This window comes from Ornithodoros turicata, unplaced genomic scaffold, assembly GCF_037126465.1.
Source record: "Ornithodoros turicata isolate Travis unplaced genomic scaffold, ASM3712646v1 Chromosome28, whole genome shotgun sequence".
Taxonomy (NCBI): domain Eukaryota; kingdom Metazoa; phylum Arthropoda; class Arachnida; order Ixodida; family Argasidae; genus Ornithodoros; species Ornithodoros turicata.
In genome coordinates, this window is record NW_026999351.1 from 1883844 (window position 1) to 1891683 (window position 7840).

General features: G+C 46.7%; 1 protein-coding gene across 1 annotated transcript in view; it reads right to left on the bottom strand.

Moving 5' to 3' along the window:
- LOC135373656 (uncharacterized) overlaps positions 1 to 7225 on the bottom strand; it is a 69186-nt gene extending 61961 nt beyond the window's left edge. Inside the window, exon 1 of the mRNA XM_064606753.1 lies at positions 7197 to 7225. The gene's annotated coding sequence lies outside the window, so the exon portion shown is untranslated. The remainder of the gene's footprint in view (positions 1 to 7196) is intronic.
- Positions 7226 to 7840: the final 615 nt, after the last annotated feature.

The window sequence follows — 7840 nt, forward strand, 5'->3', positions numbered from 1 at the left end:
GTGCCCTTGTGCATGACCATGGTTCTTTCGGTATGTGGCCAACACTCGCACATTCACAACATTCGCAGGATATTCACTTGGCAATATTCCAATTTTTTTTAATATCGACGCGAATATTTATATGTAGGATTATAATTCCGAAGCGAATACGAATTTCGATATTCGAGTTGCGAATCAAATCGATCCAATCCCTTTCATACCGAATACATTCGAATACTCGCCGGGAAAAAAAAATAACGCAAGGACAAGCGATGCCGGTGTGATGCAGCGAAATCACCACAAACAGTGTTTGAGTGCACTAGTAGACTTATCCTATCACTTTCCTTAAAGCGACAGTCCGGACCTCCGCAGGGTATTCGGATTCCGACTGCATGCATTCGACTGTGTTGTCGTCCACGTAAACTGTTAAGTGTGGAAGCTTCCCCGTTTAAGAGAAAATAGAGAGTTTTAGTACATGGTTACCAAAAGGCGATTCCGTTAAGTAACAGCGTTGATGGTCCTGCGCACGCCCACAACAGAGAGAGAGAGAGAGAAAGAGAGAGATTTGCGCACGGCGCATAACCACCAACGCTATCCGTTACGTACGCAAAGGTGATAGCGCTCGAAATACTAAATCTTACTAATCAATGACATCGTGCGCTTAACCAATATCCGATTTTGGTTTCCCTGTGACGTCAGCGGTGTTCTCGACGTCACCATTGAGCCAAACAACAGAAAGATCGGCGCGTTCAACCCGAGCGCCATGAGCTTGCGGGTATAGAGAAACTGGGTAGTTGGTAAGTCATACTTCAGTTTTGTTTTCTTTTTTTTTTCAGCAGGGAGACAAGGACAGAGGAAACAGACAGGAAGGCTGCGTACTCACAACTAAAGGGAAATTTTATTATTGACACATTTAAATAGGTAATTTCAAAGCGTAGGCATGTCATAAACACGTGAGCACTAGGAACATTAGAGCACGTGAAGACTAGGAATCATTATCGAGATACATTCTCTCAGCTTGTTTGAGATCAAGGATGGTGTGCTTAGATTTATCACTAGCTTTGTTAATCAAGTAGGCTTCAAGGAGCTCCCTATCCACTTAGATGGGTAGAAATCCAGCGAACCGGTAGAGATGTAGGAAGGGAGTTCCCTCAGGACAGAAGCCGCCGATATTTCGAACAGAGACTGTTCTTCTGGGCACCGTCCTCATCATTGGCATGGTATTCAAAAGGGTTAGATGTGACGTGTTTAAAGGTTCATGCGAATTGTGGGTCAACAGCCCGGAGCGAAGAAAGGGTCCGTACGGGCTTTGACGGCCGGAGTGAATGGCCGCTTTGTTAGAGTGTGCAGAGGATTATGTGAACGAACGTAAATAGAACGAGCAAAGTTTTTTTTTTCTTCTCTCTCCATTATCATCGGTTATGTTCTGCATGGCCACTGCTTTCTGCTTTCTTTATTGCATGCCACAACTTTGTATTACAAACAACTTTGCTCGTTCTGGAATTTTCCCCACGTAACCACTAACCTCCTTATCTTTCGCTATGTTTGCCAATTCTTGCCTGTTGTCCCGTTTCGTCCACGTGTTCGTGAACCCCCATTTTTCTGTAGCCGGTCAGGAGCCTAGATCACTTCGTTCACATAATCCCCTATCCCCTGCACACTAACAAAGCGACCATTCACTCCGGCCGTAAAAGCCCGTACGGACCCTTTCTTCCCTCCGGGCTGTTGACCCACACTTCGCATGAATCTTTAAACACGTCACATCTAACCCTTTAAATACCATGCCAATGATGAGGACGGTGCCCAGAAGAAGACAGTCTCTGTTCGAAATGTCGGCGGCTTCTGTCCTTTCCTATCCACTTGGTTTTCAAAAGTACCAACTATTGTAGTTTTGTTGTTTTTTCACTTTTTTAAATAGTGGTTCACATCCGCAGTTTTTGCAGTGAACTGGCTGATGACCAGACGGGGTGCTAGATTTTTGTGCAGCAGAGTGTTCTCTCAACTTCGTGTTTATACATCTGCCCGTTTGGTCCTAAATAGATTTTACTGCGTGACAAAGGGATAATGTACACAGCCCCTTGTGTACATTATAGCCATTTATTATTGTGTTGTATCTGACAACCCCTGATTTGTTGACAGTTTTGTTTATGGCAGGGTATCTTGAGATGTTTATTCGGTGCCGTGATCTCGATAATGATTCCTGCTCTTCGCCTGACCTAATGTTCCTAGTGCTCACGTGTTTGTGACATGCTTACGCCTTGGAAATTACGTATTTAAATGTGTGAACAATACAATTTTCCTTTACTTGCGAGTACGCAGCCTTCCTGTCTGTTTCTTAACTTAAACTTAAGTGTGAGCCTTGCGGGGAATGAATAATTATATTCTTGCAGTGAAGACGACCTGTTTACTTGCTGGGCGAATGATTGCCTTATAGACGATCGGGACGCACAATGCATTCCCTGTCGTACCTGCGCGTGGTTGAGGCGATTTTCAGGTGAGACTTGACCCAGTCGAGATTCGCGATTTGTTTATCGTTACTCTGAAGTATGTAGCGTGTGACACTTGTTATGCGGGTGTTGCTGCTGTAACTTATGTTGCGTAGGTGACCAGAACGATATGGACACTTAGTAACACTTCCTTGTCTCTTTAAAAGGCTTGATACTGCAGCCACCTTCTACCCAGGACGGTGCATAGTGTCTATCCGAACTGTTTTAGGTGCTCGGTCTCCACTAATCGGAAACGCACGTTGTTTTTCTTGCCTTCACGGTGCACTAAACAGCAACCCCTCATAGCTCAACAACAGCGTCGCATATGCAATAACCACGCACTGCCACTAAAGAGCAGGAATGCAATACGTATTTTGGATACGGCATCCAGGAACGGCGATGCACAAAATACAACAGCCAACACCGCCTAGACAGACAAGGCCTCTCCATGCTTCCCTCTCCCGCGCCCTGACGTCGCGAAATCCCGTCCTGCAGCTTCGTTTGCTGCAGCGAGATTCTACATTGCTAGGTGCCGCGTCCCACTGCGTGCGTTATTATTTTATGAGTGAATGAGCTTACATTCACTAAAAAGCAGGAAACACACACAAACACAGAGCGCTACTTTCAACATTTCAATGCATACACGCTGAAACCGCTGTTGTAGCGAATGAGCTTCTTAGCAATGTAGCACCTTTGACCAACAAGCCCGTGAGCAGGGGCAATTATGAGACGTGTCCGACATGAATTAATTTCAATCCTTCTGAACCATCAAAAACAAAAGTAATCAGAAAAGCTGTCAATGGTGTCCATGATATTTTCTTTGGTGTTTAACAATCGCTCGACCTTGCCCATTGAAGGAGATGCACACATATATCAATACGTATTTAGTTTATGAAGCACAACAATGCATACGAGGCATCGTTGCGAAAATTCGACATTTCTGCATAGGTTTGCGAACTTGATTTTAAGACAGAACCAATGTTGAAAGGGACGAGGCACGCAACGAAAGTAAGAACAGCTTTACTGACTGAAAGCGAAAGCGCAAGTGATCATAAGAACTGGTGCGCGAGAGATGTGCGCGCCAAATGTCAGTTGTCGTCGTTTTCCAACACCCTCCCTCGACAACTACTCTCAACAAGACCCATGCGATCTCGTAAGAACTGTAGCTGCTGCCGAGGGAGCAGTTGAGTCAGGGCATCAGCGGTCATCTGGGCTGTCTCGCAGTATTCCAGGCTGACCACTCGGCGTTGCACCAAATCCCTAATATGGTGATGTCGGACGTCGACATGTTCTGTGCTCGCGTTGACTCCTTCAGCGAGTGCAAGTTTAATGCAGCTTTGGTTGTCTTCAAATAAGACGGTTGGCTTAAGTAAGCAAATACTGAAAGACGGTGGAAGTTCTTGGAACTATAGCACTTCTTGTGATGGTAGTGCTGCGGCGACATACTCCGCTTCTGTAGACGATTGCGCAACCGATGCTTGTTTTCGGTGACCATGAGAAAGGGCTCCTTCTAGTTGTATGAAGTATCCGCTGGTGGACTTGCGGCCCTGCTTGTCTCCTGCCCAGTCAGCGTCCACAACAATTCATCTCAAATTCCGTGTTCGGCTCAGCCGAAAGCTCCAGCTCGAAGTCTCTGGTGCGCTTCAAATACCGCAGAAGCTTTTTCACAGCATTCCAATCTCGTTGATGTGGTTTGCTTACACGCCGTCACAGAATCCCTGCCGCGCATGCAATGTCTTGTCTTGCCGTCGTACTGAGATAGAGTAGCTCCCGAACCGGCTCGGTGATATATGTCGTTGCTGGGAAGTAGACCTTCGTCTCCCGTGAAGTTGAGATACTCTGCATCCATTGGTACTGGACTGGGTTTGGCGTCCTGGAGTTCGTACTTCCCCAGCAGCGCGTCGATTTTGCTTCGTTGGTGAACTAGGAAACAGCTATCTTGCGGTCTTTCCAACTCTATTCCTAGGTAGCGACTGACTTTACCTAGATCCTTAAGTTCGATGTCCCTCCAGGCTTGAGTGATGACTGTGTCGTCTTTGTGACAAATCAGCATGGCATCTACCTACAGCAGTATGTACAGGCGTCTGTCTCCTATGTCCTTGAAGTAGAGAGAGGAATCCGCTTAGCTACGGCTGTACCCCTCTTGCAGAGAACGGAATTTGCCTTCAGGTTCCAAGCTCTTGCAGCTTGCTTAAGTTCAAAAAGGGACCTCTGGAGCTTGCAAACAAGCCGTTCCTCCCCATCTGCAATGAAACCTTCCGACTGCTTCATGTAGATATCTCCTTCGATATCTCCGTTCAAAAAAGCTGTTTTCACATCAAAGTGCCGAACTGTTAAGTGTTCTGCGGCAGACACCGTAAGCAGAATACGTAGGGTGGTAAGTTTAGCAACAGGAGCGAACGTGGCATCACCCATACTTTCCCATACTTTTGGGAACATCCTTGTGCGACGAGCCTCGCCTCGTAGCGTTCCACGTTGCCATTGTTATCCAGCATTGTTTTAAAGATCCATTTGCACCCAAATCTACGAGCACCCACGTGTTTAACTGTTCAAGCGATATACTTTCCTCATTTGCAGCTTCGATCCACTTCATCCTTTCAGAAGGAGGCGACAACTGGACTTCTTCCCAACTGACAGGATCAGTGGACGGTGCTGCACGCGCGACGTACGAAAAACGTTTTGGCGGGACTCCTTTACTTACGGAATAATTGCGTACACAGCGGCAAGCCCAGCGACTTACAACTTAGCAGCGGTGACAGCGCTTCGTAAAAGTCCCGAAGCCCGCTGAGAAGAAGAGCAGCCACTTGGAAATTGGTGATTTCATGCGCGATGCCTCTAAGCCGCTCTACTAACTCCAGAATTCGCCTGATGTAAGTCAATATATCTTCATCGTTTTCCACACGTGACTGGTATAGCTCTCTGAGTAAATAAAGCTTGTTGCTTAAGTTTGCCCGCTCGTGAACCTTCTTTAGCTCCTCCCACATCTGCTTCGCTGACGTACAGTTACAGACGTGCACGATCTGTCCGTCATCGATGCTCAGGGAGATTGTGCTCTGGGCCTTACTGCCTCCGGTGATCAATGCAGGCGTTGTATCCGCTGCGACGTCACTCGCAACGTACGACAAGGTGCCCCCCGGATGAGTAGCATTTTCATCTTAAACTTCCATACTTGGTACTTGCCGTCAACGAGCTTCGCCACAGAGAATTTGCTTCATTCTGCAATTTCCAACTCGACGCAGCAGGAGATGACGAGCAGACCCGGTTGAACGATTACCGACGATCAACGCGCCCTGGGCCCATAACCTGTTGAAAGGGACGAGCCACTTAGCGAAAGTATGAACAGCTTTACTGACTGAAAGCGCAAGTGATCAGGAAGAACCGCCAAATGTCAGTTGTCGTCGTTTTTCCAACAACCAATCACAAAACATCACGCAGTGTTGACTGCAAGACAGGGAAGGAAGTCGTAGTTACTGAAGGACACACGGCTGACTCTTGATGGTGTGTCCCGCACCTGTTCACCACTTACACCAGTTGTTTGTCTACTGCAAACACGTCCACAATAGGCACCTGAGAAGAAAATAAAAGCGAGTACTGAAGCAAATGCAAGAAAGTCAGTGCGGGGAATGATATTACAATGTTCTCAAATGTATCAGACAAAATGTAAATCAAACTCTTCCTTTTTTTACATGTATAACCCATTCCACCCCCCACCCACCCCTAAAGTGTACCTGCAACAACAGGCTTAACGAAAAGAACACTCTAAGGTGTTTCTTCCAACCAGCATTCCCTGACATTGACAGGGGAGTCGACGTTGAACGAGCATCATGTAGTGCACTGTATAATTACTATGCGCTTAAGAGAAAGAACCTAAAAAAGCGTGCTACTGAATTTACATTCGAGGCCCTCAACGAAGCAAACATTGAGCAACAGAATGCGAAGATTCCCAGCACCTTTGTAGCCGAAACGCATACGTTTGTTGTCAATGCTGCTCTTCATGAATCGTACTTCGACAAGTTCTGCATGAGAAAAAAAAGAGACAATCAGAAAGAGAGATCCAGCGTCATTGCTCAATACATTCGGGAGAAAGAAGATAGCTATAGCAATAGAAACTTCCGTTTCAACACGTTCTAGCTGTAAACAGGCTGTTGAACAACATTAAGCTGCGACAGATCAGTTGCACAGGGAGAAGCAGCTTCTCAGAAACAAAAGATAAAATTCTACAAGGTGAATACCAATGGTGCCATTTAATAATAGTAATAATGATTGGGGGTTACGTCGCGAGGCAACTCAGATCATGAGCGACGCCACAGCTGTCGGTCTGTGGATTGCGTTTGCCCACCTGAGGGTCCTTTTAACGTGCGATGAAAGCTCATCACACGGCGCCCCTTATTTAACGTCCCTCTCGGAAGACTGCGTGTCTAAGCAACTTGTACCCTGCCACCGAGTTGCTGACGTCCTCGGCCGGGTTCGAACCCGCGATCTCGGGATCAGAAGGCGAACACGCTACCGACTGAGCCACCGAGGCCGGTAATGGTGCCATTTGATCACAGCGTTCTATGGGTGCCCTTCATAACGTAGTCAATGTTGCATCCAAAACTGTAATTGTACGCCTCAAAGTACAACTTTTGCACGTATTTTGAAGTATGCTGTTGCAAACAGTTCTAGAACTGTTCCTGAGGAAGTATTCAAAGCTACACCAGTCCAAACGAGTAGTAAAGCTGTTCAACTCACCTTTATTCGTGCTTTCGTGTACTCTTAGCAGCAGAAGTTGTAAGTCGCTGGGCTTGCGCTGTGTACGCAATTATTCCGTAAGTTATGGGCACAGACACTGCAGTAGGATCCCATTCTTCGGAAGTACACGCTCGTTCGCTGTTTCACATCGAGAAAACGGGTGAATTCGTCTTCGAAATAGCATCGCTGCCGAACGCAACCACAGCAAGCGGACGCCATTGTTGGCTTGCCGACGGACGGCATAGGGTGACGTCACGGAGCTGCGGAGGGGCCTTGTGTATGTAGGTGGTGTTGACACAGCCCGCTCAGAGGAGCCTAGATGATGCCGGAACAGAACGCTCCTGACGTCACTACTGTTCCAAGTGCGGCTTTCAGTCGAGGGCAAGAGATGCAAGTTCGGAATTGCATTACAAATCTTGGAGTCGAATATAAAGGAAACATTTTGCATGGTACATCGGAACGATATAAGGAATCATCTGACAAGGCCTGTTTTACTTCACATTTCGTGTCAAGGTTGGACCTTTATTATGTCAGAACAATGGTGGTGAAATACCATTTCGTCCTCACCTACCTCACTACCTTCTCAATAGATACTAACAGAGATTTGGCGCTTGTAGACCTATTTAAACATATCATTTATCTGC